Consider the following 21,241-nt stretch of genomic DNA (forward strand, 5'->3'; position numbering starts at 1 on the left):
GAGAAAGAAAGAGAGAGAGAGAAAGAGAGAGAGAGAAAGAGAGAGAGAGAGAGAGAGAGAGAGAGAGAGAAAGAAGGAGGAGTAGAACTAATTCTACTTGGTACTTGTTTAGGGATTTGTTCCTTCTGCTTAACTTAAATCCTAGCTAATAGTCTTAATGGTTTTTAATGGCACTAAATGGTTCTCTAAATAGGGCAGGGCTGACCTGGATAGTTTTCTCCATTTTAGGAAGTCCACAGGTCTATCAGATTTATCAGTTACATAATAATTGGTCCCTAGGAGCAGATTTGGAGTCAATGGACCTGGCTTTTAATTCTGATCAAGTCATTTCCCTCTGTCTTTTGTTAAGAAATTCCTCTTAAATTCTTCCCTTTCTGAGTCTTAGATTCCCTTCCCTTGCCTTCCCTTGACTTCCTTTCTCTTTCTCCCTTAAGTGGTATGGGTCCCACCCCACGCCCTCCATCAAATCACCATATTGGTGCCAGATTTAGTGTGGAAGCACTAACCCTGCTCAAATCCAGAACCCTGGAACTCAAGTAGTTCAACAGCCTCAGCTTCCCCACTAGCAAGGGAAGTATACCACCAAACCCACTATTCTGTTTCCACCTCCATTAGAGGTGGAACCTAGGGAATAGTTTCAAACTATTAATTACCAATACTGTTCTGGGATAGTGCTCAATAGACATTTGTATATGAGTGCCCACAGACAGCTCTGACTCCATCCTTCCTGAATTTCCGGAGTCCCTGGGTTCTTCTTACTCCTCTTTCTGCCACCATGAGTTTTGACCACTGGGGGGTGCATATCCCTATCTATACACAATGAAGTATAGTTGTATTTACTGCTTCCTATAGGTCAACATTCTTATCCTAAAGGAATTCAAACATGTCATCCTTTGGGAACTCTAATGTATAAATATTTGAACCTACAAATTTTGGCTTAAGGATTTTTTGATATATGGAATGTCGCTGGGATAAAGGGCCAGAGTCAAAAAAAGTTTGGAGAAAAATAAAGGAGTTCCCTTTCCATACCAAATAATCTCCAAGTATAATACTTTAATTTAAAAAAGATAAAGTAAATTTAAGTAAATTTAGTTTGGGATTCATATAGTATTTTGCATTGACTATTTTAGAAGAAAACATCACTAGAATCACAAATTTCCTACCAAACTATAATCACATCACAGGCTCTGCAAATGACCATCTAGAAAACAAATCCACAAATGGTTAAATGGGACCTTTTAATGAGAAGCTAAGGCAAAAAAAAAAAACAATCCAAATACAAACAGGATCATGTGAGAAATGAAGATATTCCTTGCTCATACTTACAGAAGAGAAAGAGCCTTGCTGATTATGGGGTTTTGAACTGACCTCAGTGCTGACTGACCAAAGTTCTTCAAACTTTGAGCCCAAGGTAGAAGGAAGTTGGCATCACTTCCAGAACTGGTGGGATGTTCAGTACTCTCCAGAATGTGTCTCCTGATCTCATAAGTGTTTGGGGGCCAACATCTTTCTTTCTGAGCCTTGACTGCTCATCATTTCCATCATGGTTACCCTTAATCCCTGGACTCCACCAGAAAGGCAATATCATCTCTAGATTCCTAGCCATTAGGCCATCTAATTACCTTCCTTGACCATTTTGGAGGTCTCTATGACTGGGACCTCTAAAAGTTCTGTCCTCATTCTTAAGCTATTTAAATCTGTTCCTTTCAATTTGTCTGAATTATATTTATTAAGTCAGTGGTTGACGCTTGGGCCTAGGAGTAAATGACAATGGGCACCTCTGCTTGCTCTGAGCTGACCAAGTTGATTCTTACCAGTGACTCTAGGGTCTTTTTGTGATAGTAAATCTGTCTTTCCCTGGAGTGTGTGAGCCACATCAACTCCATCCATCTTCCACAAGGCTCTGGTTCTTCTGAGTTTCTTTTGGGCCATCAGTTAAGTTCTCAGTTTCCCAGGGAGAGACAATGTGAGCTCAAAGCTTATTGGCTTGCAGGAGATGACTAATCCCTTCCTAAATTTGGTGAATGACCAAACTGGGTCAAATTGATTTGCCTGTCTATTTTCCCATTTCTGTCCTTTGATGAATCATACCTCATATACCCTCAGAGGATATGAGTGACTGTAATTAGGATGTCCTCAAATTTTTTCTCATCTCAATTTTCAATTAAGTAGTGAACTGTCATTCTCATTTGACAATTGTCAAAGGGATACTTTCCTAACAGTAATGGACATTTTTATAGCCTTTTAAACTTTGTGACGCACTTGTGGTGCATTGGCTCATTTAAGCTTCACAACACTATGAGGTAGATACCCCATGTATTCAAATGTCAATTTTACTAATGAGAAAACCAAGACAGAGAGTGAGAGTCTCACAGCCAGCATGTTGGAAGCAAGATTAAAAATAACAGTAACATATAAAATTAACAACTGTAGTGTCCCTGTCACTTTCCAATAACTCCTTTTTCATCCATCCCCAATTTTGGTGGTCTGCTAGCTATATCTGACAACCCATGCTTCATTCTCCAGAGGCAGGATGGAAACATGAGACTTGCTGATTCTGAGTCCCATTCTAGCGGCGGCTTGGGGCTTAGCGCATTGATCTTGGAATCAGCAAGACTTGAGTTCAAACCCAGCCTGAGACACTTCTTAGCAGTGTGGTCCTGCACAAGCTAGATAACTTTGTCTGCTTCAGTTTCCTCAAGTGTAAAATGAAGATAATAATAGCACCTACCTCATCGGGTTACTGGGAGGATCAAGTGAGATAATATTTGTAAAACACTTAGCATAGTGGGGGTTTTATAAATGCTTATTTCCTCTACTCTGTCTTCTTTATGGATTAATTTTTAATTATAAAAACTGAAAAGGAGAAATTAATTATTTTTTATTTGAGAAAGCTACAGCATTTTATGAAATGTAATTGCTTCATATAATAAAAGAATAACAATTTTGAAAAGTTTTCATGTCTTAATTACAATAAAATACTTATTTAAGTTACACACAGATGTAACATTTGCATAATAATGGCACCTGTGGATAAAAAAGACTGAATTTAAAAAAACAGCTGTAGCTGACTTTTCACAGGGAGGGACAGCATAATAGAAATGTAGCTGTGACATTTGTACTGTAAGTTCGGAAGCTTTTCTTAGAAATACAGGCTTTTAAGAAAACTATTTCAAAGAAGAATACACTCATGGTACAATACTTTGACTACTTTTTTGAGTTTTTTTAACAAGGCAATGGGGTTAAGTGACTTGCCCAAGGTCACATAGCTAGGTAATTATTAAGTGTCTGAGTCTGGATTTGAACTCAGATCCTCCTGACTCTATGACTGGTGCTCCACCTAGCCGCCACCTACTACCACAACTGCTAACAACCATAACAAGTTGTAGCAAAAGTAACTTTTAGACCCTTCGACCAAATGATGGGCTCTGCTTCTACAGTGGCAGCCAGCTGGGATGGCGCAGTGGATGTGGGATCTGGATTCAAATTCAACCTCATTATACTAACTGTATGATAACCTCCCTAAGCTTTCGTTTCCCCTTTTATAAAGTGTGGATAAATGAATGTTCCCAGATTCTGGGGTACTAGGGTGGTTTGGCATTTTCTTCTCCAGCTCGTTTTACAGTTGAGGAAACTCAGGCCAACAGCATTAAGTGACTTGCTCAGGGTCATGCAGTTTGAAAGTATCTGAGACCAGATTTGAACTCAGGAAGATGATTCCAAGCCTAGCACTCTATGCTCTATGGTGACTGTCCTAATAAACCTTAAGGTGCCATATAAATGTTAGCCATCATTATTGTGATTTCTGCTGACTCTAAAGTCCAAGAACATTAACTAGGAATCCAAATAAAACCCATTGTACCTCGGTTTCTCTGAGTTTGGGTTTCTTTTGGGCTTGAAAAGTGATTCATAAGCAAGGAAATCCCAAGCTTTGGATTTGTGTTAAAATCCAGTGATTTTACTTTATTTTTTATAATAAATAATATTATTAGCTTGTAATTATTGTGTATACACTTTTTTAAATGGACATATTGTCTGTAAGTTTCTCAAGGGGAGGGACTACTTCATTTTTAAGTCACTAAAGTGAAATGAATGAATATTAAAACAATTAACTAACAAAAAATCAGTTGTAGTCAAACTTTAAGAAGGAGGGTCAGTGTAAGAGAAATGAAGGGATGGAAAAAGAGCACTGAGGGTGAGGTCAGTAAAACCTGAGTTTGAATCCAACCTGAGACACTTCCTAGTCATGTGACCCTGGGCAAGTCACTTAACTTCTCTGTGCCTCAGTTTCCCCATCTGTAAAAGGGAATGTAAGAGCACCCACCTCCCAGGGCTTTTGTGAGGATCACACAAGATCACCAGATCATGGTTTTAGAGCTGGAAGGAACTTTCAAAACCATTGAATCCAGGTCTTTGCTAACTCCCACGTTCCATGCTCTAATCTATGTGAGGGGCCTTGGAAGCTCTGCATATCACCTAAGTGTAGGCTAATATCATTCTCATTATTTTCACCTTTGTATCCCCAGCAACTTTGTCAACCTTGAAAGGGCTATGTAAATATTAGTTATTGTCTTTATATTTTTCCCTGTATTTTCCCCAGTGGCAAAAAGCAGACCATTAATAAATGATTGCTGAATGATTAGTTATTTTTAGAAGTTAGCATTGGAAAGTGAGAAGTTAATTGCCACTGCCTGAATGAGTAAATGTAGAGTTGCTTTTCCTGAGTAGCATTTTTTAGGACCTATTATTATTAACACCTGCAAAATGGGTTTATTAATGCCCCTACTCTCAACCCTTAAGTGCTATTGTGAAGATTCTTTAACTTTGTCTTGACTCATCAATTAGATTGTAAACTTTTTGATGGACAGCTAAGTGGTTCAATGGATACAGCCTGGGAGGCAGGAGGGACTTGAGTTCAAATCTAGCCTCAGACACTTGCCACTCACTAGCTGTGTGACCTTGAGCAAGTAACTTAACTTCGGTCATCCTGATCCATATTTAGTCATTGGACCCAGATGACTCTGAAAGATAAAGTGAGACTGGTGACTTTGCATAGCATCCTCTCACTCACATCCAATTCACTTGCTTGTCATGGCATCACCTCCCTGATGTCATGAGCTCCTTTCAGACTGAAGGACAAACACCAAACTTCGTGATGGTAGAAACAGCTAGTCAGTTGGTATTTTCTGAATGCCGCCTTGGTGTAAAAAATTGTAATGAGAAAAATATAAAGGGGAATAAGAGCCAGCGCCTGTCTTCAAGGAGCTTATTGTCTAATTGGAGAGAAGAGATTTATGTAAATGAAAAGATAACTAAAAGTATGAAGGCATAAATGCCAAATGAGATAGTATAGGCATTAGGTGACAATGGAGAAGGCAGAGGTCCCTGTGCACTGGTGTGATCTGATCTGGTCTGGTCTGTTGTATCTAGAGACTTTGTAAGGAACTGGGGACTGGAGCTATGCTTCAGATTTGTTGGTTTCCCAAACAGTACAATGCACATACTGAGAAGGTAATAAATAATGTCTGAATATTGTAAACCAATTTCATTAATTTATTCTGCAACATATTAAATATTTAATAAGGCTCTGTTTCAGAGGGTTACATTTTAGTCAATATACTTGGATTCAAATCTGAATTTTTGACTCTTAAAATTTTATGCAACATAAAGCCTCAGCTTTCCATCTGTAAAATGGAGTTGCTTTAATATTTGTTATACATATTTCTATTTCTCATAAATTCACCATAAAATTTTGATTTTGATTTTGATTATTATATACAAGACTGGTGAAGATGCAAAATAGGTAAAGGGAAGTTCCCACATGTCAAGATGCTTATAATTTACTGAACTGATTCGGCAGCATCCCTGAAGTCACATGGTGGAAGAGAAATGTAACTGTGATGTTATCTTACCCATAAGCTTTAAAGAAGGGGTTTTAAGAAAGATATTTTAAAGAATACTATTAGGGAGCAAATTCTTAACTGAAACAGCAGTTCACTTTCCTAGCCCCCCCCCAAGTTAATTAACACTTGTTAATTGTGATCCATTTTTTCCCTTCCATCTAGAAAAAAGTAAACTACTTGAGGACAGACACTTTCAATTTTTCTCTTTGGTCATAGCACCTCAAACAAAGCTTTTCCTACAGTAGATGGATAGTAAACAATGGCTGGCTTTGTTTGAAAGGCGTATTCATCCTTACAAGTAGGTTTGTAGACTTGGTTGTCCCTTCCATTCTTCCTGCCAAGCCCTGGAAAATAAACTCCTCCTCTATGACCCAGACCCTAACTCTTGGACCCTAAAGGTTGGTTTAGGTTATAAACTCTTTTTTTTAGGTTTTTGTTTTTGGGGGGTTTTTTTACAAGGCAAATGGGGTTAAGTGGCTTGCCCAAGGCCACACAGCTAGGTAATTATTTAGTGTCTGAGACTGGATTTGAACCCAGGTACTCCTGACTCCAGGGCTGGTGCTTTATCCACTGCGCCACCTAGCCGTTCCTAGGTTAGAAATTCTAATGGGTTACTTGGATTCTCTCTGTTACATCTTTGGGCTACCATGATAACAATTGCTATTTATACACAATCTAAAAGATCACAAAGCAGTTTCTGCTCATTATCTCATCTGGACCATTTGATGTTGTTGATGTTTGTGTGTCCTTCATTTTCGACGAAGACCATGGCATCAGAGAGGTGATGCCATGACAAGCATGTGAATTGGATTGGAGTGAGGGGGCTATACAAAGTCACCAGTCTTACTTTCTCCTCCAGAGCCATCTGGGTCTAGTGGCCAGATATGAATCGGGACGCCTGCATATAGCCCCGAGTGTGAGGCAATCAAAGATAAGTGACTTGCCCAAGATCATACAACTAGTAAGTGTTTGAGGCAGGATTTGAATTCAGATCTTCCTGACTTCAGGGTGGGCACTCATGTAGGTAATCATCCTCATTAAACAGAGGAAGATAACTTCCAAGAAGTTAAGAGATTTTGCCAGAGTTTCCCAGTTCTGCTTGGCTCCTCATTGAGGGCCCTATTAGTTCTTATTATTAATCTATTAATTATTTATGATATATTAGAGATCATGATAAATAAATAAATAATGATAAATAGAAAAAGAAGCCAAACATAACATGCTTTAAATATAATATTTAATACAATAAAATAAATATATGGGTAATATAATAATAAAATAGAAGTGATTAGCACATAGTAGGCACTTAATAAGTACTGATTCCCTTCCCTAAAGAAAAAAGAATATGGGACACATATAAATGATTGACTTATGAGTAGATAGATTCTATACTTTCCTGATTGCTTGGGGGGGTAGCCTCAATCATTTCAGCCATTCCCTTGTCTCCGGAGGTGGGGAGGGGAAGAGGTTAATTTGTCTTTGAGCAGAACAACTCAACCAAAGCTGGGACCTGGCCTCATCCTCCATGTTTGTGCATTTTTGTAGTATTGACATTCTGGTGCCTTCATTAAAAAGGGCCGAGCTTCAGTAGAAGCATTCCACCTGGACCAGTTAGGCATGAAAGGAGACATACCTTTCTACTAGGCAAAGCTGAACAGTCATAGATGAAACAAAGTGCTAGGAAGGAAGCTGCTCAAACTTGTTTTCTGGGATGCTTGACTCCAAATTGATGGAAGCCACAAGCAATAAGAAGCATCCCTTGAGCTGTCGATCAGAGCACCACAGGATGAGAACCCCACGCCTCAGACGGTTAGCTCTGATGAAGATGCTAACTGTCATCCCAAGCGGCATCAGGGCACAAAGAGAAGCCAAAGGAAATGAATTGCCTGTCGTTCTCTTCCAATTTATTGGAGCAGAAAACCCTTCTCTTGCCTTTCAAGCCTAAAACCATCAAATCGTTCAAGAAAGATGACTTGTTCTGAAGCCCTGACTCAGGCCCGTGGAGCTGCCACATGTATCAAAGCTTGGCTTGTTTATTGTTGTGTGTTTATGAGATGTGCCAGGGCTTCCCTTCAGGCCCCCTGGGCTGGCACACACAATCCCACTATTAAAACAAACACAGTTCTCCCATTCTCTAGATGGGGCTTACTTTCTTATCTGTGAGTCATTCAGTCCCTTGCCATACCATTTCATTGCTGCTAAGCATTTGCTCTATATTTGTTTTCTCTCTCCCTTCCCCTGTCCTTCCCCTTTTGGCATAGAAAACAGCAACCTCTCTCCATTTGGCTGGCTTTTGGGGCTCACCATTATGGTCTCTGAGTCCAGGCTCCAGTCTCATCTCTTCCATGTTCCTTCGACCGGTGATAGATTGTCTCCCCCTCTGCTCCATCAGTGATTCACCACCAGAACCTATTCTTTATTCTTTCCTGGTCGAAGTTGTGCCTGTCCCCACTCTTAAAGACCTAGTTTTGCCAGTGAAATTTCATATATTGCAAATAGTGATTAAAAAGATATCCTGATAAAGTGGGAACAACATTGGCTCTGGGATCAGAAGACCATGGTTCAAATTTTGTCTTTGTTGATACCTGTGTGACCCTGTATAAGCCACTCCCATGAGCCTCAGTTTCTTCATCTGAACAAAGAAGAGATTCACCATTTGAGTGAGTTGTATTCATGACCTCTCAGTTCCTCTCCCTTACTAATTGTGGGACTTTGCATCTCAGTTTTCTTCATCTATATACAATTAGATAGTAGGACTAGATGGCCTCTTTGGTCTTTCTCAGCAAGATACCTGGTTTATTTGAAATTTTCTTTTTTCTTTTTTTATTTTCATTTATAAAATTTCTCCCTCCTTCTCCCCTTCCCCCATCCATTGAGAATGATACAAATTATTGGGGGATTTTTTTTGTTTGTTTTTTTAGGATTTTTTTACAAGGAAAATGGGGTTAAGTGGTTTGCCCAAGGCCATATAGCTAGGCAATTATTAAGTGTCTGAGACCGGATTTGAACCCAAGTACTCCTGACTCCAAGGCCGGTGCTTTATCCACTATGCCACCTAGCCGCCCCAATGATACAAATTCTTGATGCATATGAAATCATGTAAAACTTATTTCCACATTTGTTGTTGTTGAGTCTTCTTCAGTCATATCCAACTCTTCATGACCCTATTTGGAGTTTTCTTGGCAAAGATACTGGAGTGGTTTGCCATTTCCATCTCCAGCTCATTTTACAAGTGAGGAAAATGAGGAAAACGGGGTTAAGTGACTTGCCCAGGATCACAGAGCTAGTAAATGAGAGGTCAGATTTGAACCCAGATCTTCCTGATTCCAGACTCAGTTTTCTATCCACTGAGCCACCTAGCTGCCCTATTCTAATTCCATACTCTTTTACTACTGTGACTTACAGTCTGTCACCAGATCCATTTTTGAATCCTGTCCAGTTTGGTAGACCAAGTCAGAATATGCATGCACTGACAAACTTGAAGAATTCAGATCACCTCCACACCATGAGGAGGTGTTAAAGGAAGACCCTGGGACAGATTTCTATTATACATCCTTCCCAAATGAAGAATAAGGAAATTGCTAGATGAAAAGTTTGGATTTTTTCCTGTTCTTCATTCTTTGCATTGTTGCTTCCTTAATCCCTTAGTAGTCATATTTTGGGATTTCTTTTTTTCCTTTGGCAGTGGTTATAGAGAAAGATGTTGTTTGCTGTCAGTTGAATGGAGTAAGAGATGTGTGCAACAACACTCACTTTGTGGGGATAATCTCATGGAGTGGTGTAGAGTCAAGTTGGAGGACTGGGTAGTTGAATGGAGGGCTGCCACAAGAGAAGCCATTCATGGTCTCCTTAGATATTGATGATTCTTTGAATTTCCATACGATGTTTTTCCCAAGCATTTTCACAGGCGCTGTAGCCTCATACTAGTCAGAGAAGTCAAGCCAGGAAAGAGAAGGTTTGATTTGAATAACACTTTCAATTCTATTCTAATCAGTCATTTTATTTTTCAGAACTGTTATCTATATCCAGAGGGTAAATTTGCCAAATATCCTGACAGTTGGGGAAAGAGAAGGGCTGGTTGGAAAGCTTGAGGAGATGTCAGGTTAGCCCTTTTGATGAAAGAGATGTCTTTGGTTGAGCAAGCAGCCAGAGTGGAACATACTGTTCTTTGAAAAACCAATGCATTTGGCTCACTTTTAGGGCAGGGGTGTCCAGATTTGTATTTTTATAGTCAGATAACTTTCCCTATGATACTTAAAGGTTCGTGGATACACATCCAATGTGTATCAAAGACAGGACTTGAACTTGGCTCTTCCTAATTCTGAGTTCAGCTTTCTCTCATTCAATATTTCTTTTAAAGGTTTTTCATTAGATCCAAATGTCTTTATTTTTCTTTTTTGTCTAAATCATGGAATTTGTGCTTGTCTGGTTAATAAGTACCCAGAGAAAAGATAACCTTGGGGCAGCTGGCACTAAGAGGACTTAATCAGAGAGTAGCTACAATTTAAGCTTCAGGAAGAAAAGAAGATAAAATTAAAGGGTATTTATTATATTATGTAGGTTACAAATTATGGACATGTGGAATCTGGATTTGAGAGCTGGAAGGGATGTCAGAAGCCAAACAATCCAATTTCTTCATTTTATCAAAGAGGAAATTGAGACTTGAGAGGCAATGCCTCTGGTTGCCCAGGTCAGACTACTAAAAGCAACAGTGAGATTAGAATTCATTTATCCTGCCCCACCCAAGTACAGTGTGGAGCTTTATCATTGTCCCCTCTGAACTCTACTAAACATTAAATAGGAAAATGAGGATAAAATCTAGCCCCTGTACAGGAATAAAGATTGTGTTTTCTTTAACTAGTGTATTCTTTCTGTTGATTATTGTCAAGTTAACCCATATAGAATTTGTTTATCCATAGTTGTTTGTATGTTGTCTTCACCATCAGACTATAAACTCCTTGAGGACAGGACTGGGTTTTTTTTTTTTTTAATTTTTGGTCTATGTATTTTTTTTGCCTTTCTTTATATGCTCAGTGTTCAACATGTTTGACATATAGTAGGTGCTCAGTAAATGTTTGTTGACTATGAAAACTCAAAACAGAAGTTAGACAATGACTGGGTTATACAAATATCTCCCAAATAAGCTAGAGTTCAAAGATGCCTCTCCTTTATTTTAAACACTCTCTTGAAATCCAGCCAACAACATCTCTTGACAGATGGTAAATTTTATCTTCTTTTTGAATATTGTCCAGCAAGAGGGGCCTTATTACTTTTCAGAGTAACCTATTCCATTGTTGAACAGTTCAGATTGTTTGTTTTCCCATGAGGCAAAAGCTGCTGCCTAGTAATTTCTATATACATTCTGCCTTCTGGGGGCAAGAATACTACAGCATTCAAGCAGGTGTCTGTAAAGTTACCTTCTAAATATTCAAAAACAGTTTCATGTCATCTCCCTAAATCCTCTGTCCTCCAGGCTCAGTTCCTTCAACCATTCATCAGTTCTTTATCTGACATTGGTTTCCAGGCCTTTCGTCACTCTGGTCTCCAAGCCTTTAATGCATTCCAGTTTCCCAATAGGCAAAAGGACAGGGGCCATCCCTCTGATTTCATTAACATGGGGAGTTCCTAGTGAGGAGATTCATTTTACTTCAGCAGATCAGCACCTTCTCTGTAAGGACATTGTCTAAGCTGCCAGGGGCTCTGAATGATTGTTACCCACAGTAATTCAGTCTCTTATATGTCAAAGACAGGACTTAAACCCAAATATTCTTGGTTTCTTATCCTTTCCTCATCCTGTTTCTCACTTTCTCCATGTTCCTATTAAATAACAGTTCACAAATTTGCCGAGATTAAACCTTGATCTTGACATTATACCTCTATCAACCCAAGGTCACATTAGCTTCTATAACAGTCAAATAATGCTGTACACTCATTTTAAGATTTTAATCAACTCAACTCCCAGCTTTTCCACATGAAGTTCTGTAATTATTCTCCTCCATTTTTTATTTTTACAAGTGATTTTTTTTCATTCTAAAGCAAGACTTTGATTTCACTCTTGATAAACTTGCTCTTCAGGGATCAAAAGTTCAAAGGATCATAGTTCTAGAGAGTTAAGGGATCTCAGATATTATTTATTCCAATGCAATCATTGTACAAATGAGGAAAATAAGATGCAGGGAGCCTGTGATTTGCATAAAGTTACATAAGTAGTAGGTATCAACAGTGCATTGTTTTTATTTAGGTCTTTGGTATTAGATTTTTTGACATTTTTTCCTTTGGCATCCATTTTATTAATACTTCGCTTCATGTAATATATCAGTTATCCTTTTATGATCAAATAATTGACTAAAAATACGATGGTGTGCAGCCACAAGGTATCTCTCTCTCCATGTGGACATTGACCCATTAACTAACACTGTATGATTGCATTGAAGCCAACCTAACCTGTTTTCTTGAATCACAAGGCTAGACTTAGGGTACGCTGGAAGCCCCGAACAAGCTGGACTGGTGATGATTTTTGGTTAACAGTAAGTAGAGTCAGTCAACCAAGTACAAATCTATTTAATTCAACGTTTTCCTGCCCTTCCCACAAATTTAGAATCATAAATTTTATCAAATGTCGCAGTCAATTATGCTTTTTCTTTTGCCAGCCTAGTAGCTGTTGCTGGGTTATTTCAGTCATGTCTAACTCTTTGTGATCCCATTTTAGGATTTTCTTTGAATTTGTGACTTCATTTGTAGGAGTGGGGGGGATTCTTGGCAAAGATACTGGAGTGATTCACCATTTCCTTTTCCAGTTCATTTTCCAAATGAGGAAACTGAGGCAAATAGGGTTAAGTGACTTGTTCAGGGTCACACAGCTATTGTGTATCTGAGGCTGGATTTGAACACATGAAGATGAGATTTCCTGATTTCAAGTCTAATGCTCTATCCACTGTACCCCCTAGTTGCCACTAATCAGGAATTGGGGTTGATTTGTCATGATGTGATCTTAGTTAACCCATGTTTTTTCCTAGCAAGAATAATAAAGCAAGCAATTTCCAAGCAAGCACTTTTTTTTTAGGATTTTGCAAGGCAAATGGGGTTAAGTGGCTTGCCCAAGGCCACACAGCTAGGTAATTACTAAGTGTCTGAGGTCGGATTTGAACTCAGGTCCTCCTGACTCCAGGGCCAGTGCTCTATCCACTGCACCACCTAGCTGCCCCTCAAGCACCTTTTTTTATTGATGCTTTCAAACCACCCATTTAAGATTCACCTCTAAAATTATTATTTATTGGTCTCTAATTTTGATAACAATTTCTCCCCTCCTGAAAATCAGAACATGTGCCCAGCTTGAGTCTTCCAACCCTAGTCTTCATCATTTTTCAAAGATCTCTAATCACATTGGCAAGACAGTACTCTGGACATAATTCTTCTGGACTTGGATACTTGGATTCTTTTAAAATATTTAGATAATATCTACCTCCTCAATTAATTTAGATTCAGATAAAAGTCTCTTTTTGATTCTCTCTTAACCATGTTTCATCCACTCTTTCCAATTAGAGATAAATATGGATAAAGAAAACAGAAACAATGGAAACGCATTTCTCTCCTTTACTTGTTCATAATTAGTCAAAGCTATTCTTTCTGTGTTGCTATCCAGCTGACCATCTGCATACATGTTAATGCTTGTTAGAAGATCCGGGAGCCAGAGCTATAGATCTACCACAGGCACTCTCTAGTCTAAGCCCCTTACATAACAGATGAGGAAACAGAAGCCCAGGGAAGACCCATTGGTAGCAAGAGTTGGGCAGCACTGATAGAGCCATTGTTCTTTCCACTGTTCAATATTGCCCACAATCACTCCATAACCTAAACTCTCTAGGAAGGTAAATTATTATTATTTCTTAGTAAAATCTCTATAAATAGGTGTTAAGTAGTTTAGGAGCATGAGATGACACACCAAGGAGGAATAGAGTAGTTGAAATCCTTCCAGTAACTTGCAGTGCTGAGTCTGGAGGTGTGGCTTGAATTTTCAGTTTGCTCTTTGGAACTCTGACATTTTCCCTTTATTTTTCCCCCTTTGAAATTCTGACCACTTTGAGCTAAAGGGAGCCTTTAGTGGTGAAAACTCTCAGAGCAAGATGTCCTGTGAGGGAAAAGTTCCCCCCCAAAATTTTGAAAGTGAATCAATCATGTAGAGATGGAATTGAAATTTTTCTTCCTGAAAGTAGGGGAAGAAAAGGGAGAAAATTCCAGATTGAAGCCTATATTGGATTTTCCAGCAGTTTGCAAGATAGGAACAGAAGATTATATAGCTTTTACAGACCTGGGGGCTAATAATCCCATAATATCAAATGCAGTAGACACCAATGGACTGTGAACATCTGTCATCAACTTTTTGTCTCTTCTTTCTGGATCATAGAATCATTGTCTTCAAATTTTTGAAAGATTGTAATGAATTGGAATTATGCTTTTTGGTTCCAGGAGCAGGGCATGGGAGCTACAAAAAAAAGACAAATTTGATTTGACTTAAGGGAAAACTTCCCACCGATTACAGGTATCTAATAGTAAAAGGGACAACCTTCGGAGTTAGTGGACTCCTCCTCGTTGAAGGTCTTCACATAAAGGCAAGATGACATCTTTATGAACATGTTGCAGAGGAGATTCATGTTCAGTTGGATTGGACGGCTGAGGTTGCTTCCAACTTGGAATTTCTGGAATTCAAGTCCATCCTTTTATGGTTATAAGGAATACTCAGAAGACATAAACTTAGGTGACTGGTTTACTGACTGGAAGCAAAAGGCTTTCCTCAATCACAGATTTAACCCAAGTGTCGGGGCTGCTATTTTTATCAGAGAAGATAGAAACTGAATCCTCTTGTAAGGGAGGAAGTTGTCAAGGGAGGGTTGCTAAAAGTTCATGCTAAATCTGCTAAGAAGCAGATTGCTTTCATTAATATTTATACGTCTGTGGTTGGGATGGAGAGAGGGAGGCTTCTTTAAAACATGGAGGGTACTCATCTTCTGTCTGTCACCTACCATTCTGATAATGGGAGGTGGCTTTTAATTATACAATCAATGGGAATCCAGATGGAAGCCATCTGGTGCCTCCCCCCTCCCTTGCTGCCAAAAACTTATCTTGTCTCTCAGTGTCAGTGATGTAGGGAAGAATTTTAATCATTATCTTAAACTACAATTTGCATTTTGTCATGGCAAAGAAGTGATGGGGTTAAAAAGGAGAAAAAGGGAGGGGGAAAGAATAGTTGGGGTATATGCTTTCTTACAGATAATCCTTTTAATATGGGATCATGGTTCTAGAACTGGTTGAGACCTCAGCAGTCATCCAATTTAATCATCTCATTTTTTAAATGAGGAAACTGAGGTCCAGTGAGGCCGAATTCTTTATGTAAGCATGTATTTAGCACCAATGATATACCAAAACCTAAACCAAGCTCTAGGAGTACAAAAAGAGGCAAAAGATAGTCCCTGTCCTGAAGGAATGTTAGGAATGTGAGATAACAGATTTAGTAAGAAATCAAAGACAAGATTTGAACCCAGGTCCTCTACTCCAAAGTCATTTCTTTTTCAAGAAACAGTCTAGGGGTGGCTAGATAGAGCACTGGCCCTGGGGTCAGGAGTACCTGAGTTCAAATCCAGCCTCAAACACTTAATAATTACCTAGCTGTGTGGCCTTGGGCAAGCCACTCAACCCCATTGCCTTGCAAAAAACTAAAAAAACAGAGAAAAAAAGGGGTGACTAGGTAGCTTAGTGGATAAAGCACCGGCCCTGGAGTCAGGAGTCCCTGGGTTCAAATCCGGGCTCAGACACTTAACAATTACCTAGCTGTGTGGCCTTGGGCAAGCCACTTAACCCCGTTTGCCTTGCAAAAACCTAAAAAAATATATATAGACAAAAAAATAAAAGAAAGAGTGTACCAGAGAAGACTAGCCTTGGAATCAAAAGGATCTGAGTTCAAGTCTTATCTCAGACACAAACTGAGTGGTTATTGGCATTACTTAACTGCTCTGCTTTGGTGGAGAGATATCACGAGAAGGATTCCTCAAACTTATGGACTTAGGACCATATTCCCCCAAAAAGGAGAAAAGAGTCAGATCCATCATCTTCTCAAATTTAGAATGAACAATAGAGATCATTTAATGTTGACCCTTTATTCTATAGGTGAGAAATGTGAGGCCCAGAGAGTTTAAAAGACCTCTAAAAATACCCAGCATTCTAAGCTGTTTGGAGTCTCAGACAATGGTTTTATTCTTAATTTAGGTGCATTCATCAATTGATTGATTGATTGATCTAAAGAAAATGGGAACTTTCCCCTTAAACAATCCCATTTATAGAAATGAATGTGGGGGATTTATTTGGGAAAGGCCCTGAAAACCAAGTGTTTTTTTCCCTTTTCTTCCATGCTAGACCTGATTCATATCAAATACTCAGGTCAAAAATGTGCTTGGTGAATAATAGTAAGTCAATGTTGGGTTTACTGCATTTAGATGACACAAATTCAAAGGAAGGAAGCTTTGAAAAATCAATATCATGTTTGGCTCCTCAAGAGATTCCTTAATAAGCAGAAACCTCCTCAGAATGATGCTAGATGTTCTAACAGTATACATAGTGTTCTAAATGAAGGTCAATTCAAGAGAGAAGTGGAGTGGATGAATGAACTTAGTGCAATACATTTTAATATCTGGAAAATTGTTAGTTGTTACTTTTTTTCCCTTTTTGCAATTTATTTTCAGTAAAAAGTGGTGAAGCCTTAGGGAATGCATCAGTGTCAGAGATTCACTCAAAAAATCTTTTCTAGAATATTTTCTGAGATTATTGCAGATAGACTAGTATCTCACCTTCCAGCTGAAAGAGTTCAAGGCTATATATTTTGAAATGTTTAGATAGACAGTCCTCAGTCACTTGCTTGACCCCTATTCAAAAGAAATGTCTATGCTTAGAAATTCCCTGTGGGCAGAGTGGGGAGTGTGTTGGGGTTAATGTTAGAAAAATCTGAATGACATGAAGGTGCTTCTTAATCTACTTCACCTTCAGTGAATTCAAACCTAGCCTCTGACATTTTCTAGCTGTGTGACCCTGGGCAAGTCACTTAACCCTATTTACCTCAGTTTCCTCATTTATCAAGTGAACTGGAAAAGGAAATGACAAACTACTCCAGTATCTTTGCCAAGAGAATTCAAGTGGGTTCTCAAAGAATTAAAAGAATCAAAATGACTGAAGGACAACAAAAATTTTAAAGGGAGGGCTCTCGACATCTTGAGCATCAGAGTGACCAGCAAAAGCCTTCTGAGCAAGCTGGTTTTTTGAGCTGCACTTTGAAGGAAGTCAAGGATTTTAAGAAGCAGAAGAGGGGGTGGAGTTGACATGGAGTAGGGAGAACCTTTAAGGCTGAAGGTACAATCATTGAATTGACAGAGAGGCAGAATATAGAGAGATAGTTATAAGGAATAACAGGCCATGGCGCCTGTGTTGTAGAGTGCACATGATTGATAATATGGGAAAAGACTAGGTTGTGAAAAGTTTTAAAATTTAAAGAGGAGGGTTTATTTGTTTTTTGAAAGGGGTGAGAAGTGGTGATGTAGTCAGATCTACACATTAGGAAAAACTCCTTTGGCAGATGTATGGAGGATGAATTGGAATGCTGAGTCTTTGCTTAATGACCCCAGCAGAGGCAGTCAATGAATTTTCAAAGGCAGGCCATTCATTTACTCTCAAAATGCTGTGATTATTAGGAAGTTTTACTTTGTGTTAGTCCTTTATTTTAAGGAAAAGTTTGTTTGGAGGTTGGAAGAGATTGGTCACTTCTTAGTATGCTGTTATTCATAATTTTCCTGATGGATAATTTCATTTGTCTCTCTCCCTCCCTGTGGAGGGCTAGGGCTAGATTTCAATTTGACATCCTGAAAACCAAGACTACTTTCTTTATTGGACCAACAAATATCCATCTATTACTAGGCAGAAATTTCTACTCCAACTTGATAAAATTTACAATATAGTTGTCTTTCAGGAGCCCAGCAGAGATTCATCCCATATGTGACTCATGACTAAGAATACTCTTTGTTCATGAAGCCATTGATTGCCATCTTTTATAGACTGATTGTCACTATACCCAATTTCTTTTTGAAATATGATTTTGAAATTAATATAGTTCTTTAGAAAATTGATTTAATATTCCAAAATGTGGAATTTTATGAAATCTCTTAATATAACAATGCTCAGGGAGATGAATTTATTTTCTTTGTCTTTTTCCCCAATACAAAGCATGTGTCCAAAATACAAATGGAGACCTAGTGGTTCCCCCTTAAACACTTTTAAGGGAACATTTAGAGCCTGAGAATATATAATAGTTATAACTCTTAGAAACAACAGAAAAACATGGCCGAAGATGTAGGCATTCTGGGAAAATCAAAAAAGGAAAATTATAGAAAAGCAGGGCTTTAGAACGTTGGGACTTGGACTCTGCCACTCAGGCAGTTTGAGGATTTCAGAATAACATTGTATTTTTCTTGGCTTAAATTATCCAGCTATTTGCTCACACCTCAGTTTCTATTTGTATAGAACATGTGGCGAAACAAACAATACTTTCTTTTGGTAAATAGGATTATGGAGATGACTCTCCTATTGGTAATGTTGGTTTCCTGAGAGAAGATAACAAATTTAATTTTTTATGTGAATTCCGAGTTTTTCATGGCCAATACCTTTCATTCATATTCTAGAAATTATTTGATGCTATGGCCATTAAATTCTTGTATCAACTGTAAGACTTTGATGGTCCTCATTTTTTACTCCTGAGCCACACTTTCCCACATGGTATTTTGGCTGTCCTCAGGTATGACCATCTTTGTATTAAAAGTAGTGTTTGTTTAGAATAAGCCAGACAATCAATCAAGAGAGACTTCATTATTTCTTCTACAAAAGAGGTTCTTAATACTTTAAGTTTATGGACCTTTTTAGCAGTCTGATATAAAGCCTATAAACACCTTAGAACAGAGGTTTTAAATATATAAAATAAAAGGAATCCAATTCTATTAAAATTTAATTATCAAAATAATTAAGAAAAAAGGTCATGGTCCCAAGGTTAAAAACCCTTATTTTAGAATATCTTTACCTTATCTTCTGTATCAGATCTTGGCACATCACTTGCATTCATTTTCATGATGCTGTTTTTGCAAATGCTTATCATGAGACCTGCCATCATATGAGGAAAAATTCCACAGACCAATGCTTTTGGGGGATGCCCCCCAAAATTAACTCATCCTACTCCTTTATTTACTTTCCCAAAGAGAACTTCTAAGTCATCCTCCCATTTAACTTCCATTGCAATTTTCACATGTCTTCTGCTTTCATTCATAGTGAGAATGTCGAGATTCATCTCTTCCTGTAGTCTCTTTATTGGTCACTCAACGATGAACTCAAAGTATCAAATGTTAAGTTAATTTTTGGGGATGTTCAAAAACTTGCCAGATAACTGATCCATCCTATGCCCTTTTCCATCACTCTGTAGCCATTGCTACAGAAGAAGAAAGGGACTGCACAGATCCAAAAGTCATTCTGAATTCTCTTTGTTCCATAGTTTGCCGGGCCCAAGAATTCCTCACCACGTAACTAATCTTCCAATGATAAGGCTCTCCCTCCTTGGCAAGGCTCTTCCTTAGAAAGCAGGCATCTACTAAATGGACCATTCTCATATTTCAGAACTAACCAGTATTGGTTCCATAATAGTGTCTTCATCCAAGTAAATCTACTATAATTTAATGAAGGTAGCCAGGCTTCTTAGAACAAATTTGGAACCATTTTATTTCGGTCCACATAGACCACTGGATTACTATTTCCCACCTGTCTGACCATCACCGAAAACGCAAAATTTGTGAATGGGAATCAAGATTAGCCTGACCTCACATTGCTTCTATGTGAAGTCATTCAGGGAAGCAGATTTTTAGGAGCATTCATCCAGAACTGAGAGGAAATGAGCCAGAGAACAGAGATTAAAAAGAAAGCCATTATCTCTGTTATTACATCTTTCAAGGAATTTTATATCACTTAATTAATCAACAATCATTTATTAAGTGCCAAAAATGTATGAGTAACCATGCTAAGTACTGGAAATACAAAAACAAAGAGGAAATTATCTTTAAGGAGCAGACTATATTGGAGAAAAGAACCAATCAACCAGTCAGCAAGAATTTATTAAATGCCTGCTATGTTTCAGACACTATCTCAGGCTTTAGGCTAAAAATATAAAGAATGAAACACCTTCAGTCTGTTGCCTTTTCTGGTCTTCTAGAAGACAAAGGGATGGGGGCAAGTGGAAATTGCTGATAATAATTTGCAGAGCTCTATCCTAATTATCTGTTGCTGTTTGTCTTTGATTTCAAAGAGCATTGGTGACATCACAGGGTGGTGTCCTGACTCATGGGTGAATTGGATTTAAGTGAGGTAGAGTTGTGATACTGGACTATGGAAAAAGACATCTGGTTTCCACTTCTGGCCAGGCTGCTAACTAGCTGGGTGGGCCCTCATTTTCCTCATCTAAAATGATGGGGTTGGACTAGATCAACTCTAAGGTTCTGTCTAGTTCTCTTATTCTGTGACCCTAAAATGAATAATTACATGGTCAGTACTTACAAGCTCCAATTTGGGTTTGTTCACTTGGTCTTGATGCACTCCAAACTTTATTAGTGGTGGGCTGTTGCAGGTAAAGATTCATTTAGGACATTTGTAGATGAGTGAAACATCATTCTTGAAAAAGATGGAAGGTCAAGACCTGTCATTATGCCATTTTTGATTACTGATCTCATGTGAAAAATGTGTAAATAGTTTCATTAATTCTCCTTAGTTTTCTACACTAGCAGACCTTTTCTTGGATGCTGTTTTGCAGTCATGGAATCATGGAATGATTAAACCACAATGAACCTCTGAAATCATCTAGTCTCCCTATCTGCTCTTATTTTATAGATGAGGAAAATAGAGCTCAGGGGGTCAAGTGATTGGGTCTTGGACTTTTGAACCATGTTGATGAAGGGAGTCCTCATGTTGATGAAATTAGGGTAGTGCTAATTGAGGAGTCAGGTCAGATGGTGGCTCTGCCACTGGCTTCATGAACTTAAGCAGATCCCTTGATATTTGGAGACCTCAGACTTCTCATTTGTAAAACGAGAGGGTTGGACTAAATGTCTTCCAAGGTCCATTGTAGCTTTAAATCTGTGGTCCTAGAGAGGATGAAAGTATTGCTGCCTTTTATGGGAGTGAAATTTCACCCATTAAACATATTTTTAAGTAATATATTTCACTGAGGTATATATGTGTGTGTGTGTGTGTGTGTGTGTGTGTGTGTGTGA

General features: G+C 38.4%; 1 protein-coding gene across 11 annotated transcripts in view; it reads left to right on the forward strand.

Annotated features, from left to right (window-relative positions):
- THRB (thyroid hormone receptor beta) overlaps positions 1-21,241 on the forward strand; it is a 425,807-nt gene that overhangs the window by 85,215 nt on the left and 319,351 nt on the right. For 4 of the 11 annotated variants that reach the window (XM_074195691.1, XM_074195690.1, XM_074195694.1 and 1 more), the window contains exon 1: positions 1-21,241. This exon is cut by the window's right edge. The exons of the other annotated variants lie outside the window; for them this stretch is intronic. The gene's annotated coding sequence lies outside the window, so the exon portion shown is untranslated. 11 annotated transcript variants of the gene reach the window in all.

The sequence above is a fragment of the Macrotis lagotis genome, chromosome 7 (genome assembly GCF_037893015.1).
Source record: "Macrotis lagotis isolate mMagLag1 chromosome 7, bilby.v1.9.chrom.fasta, whole genome shotgun sequence".
Lineage (NCBI taxonomy): Eukaryota > Metazoa > Chordata > Mammalia > Peramelemorphia > Peramelidae > Macrotis > Macrotis lagotis.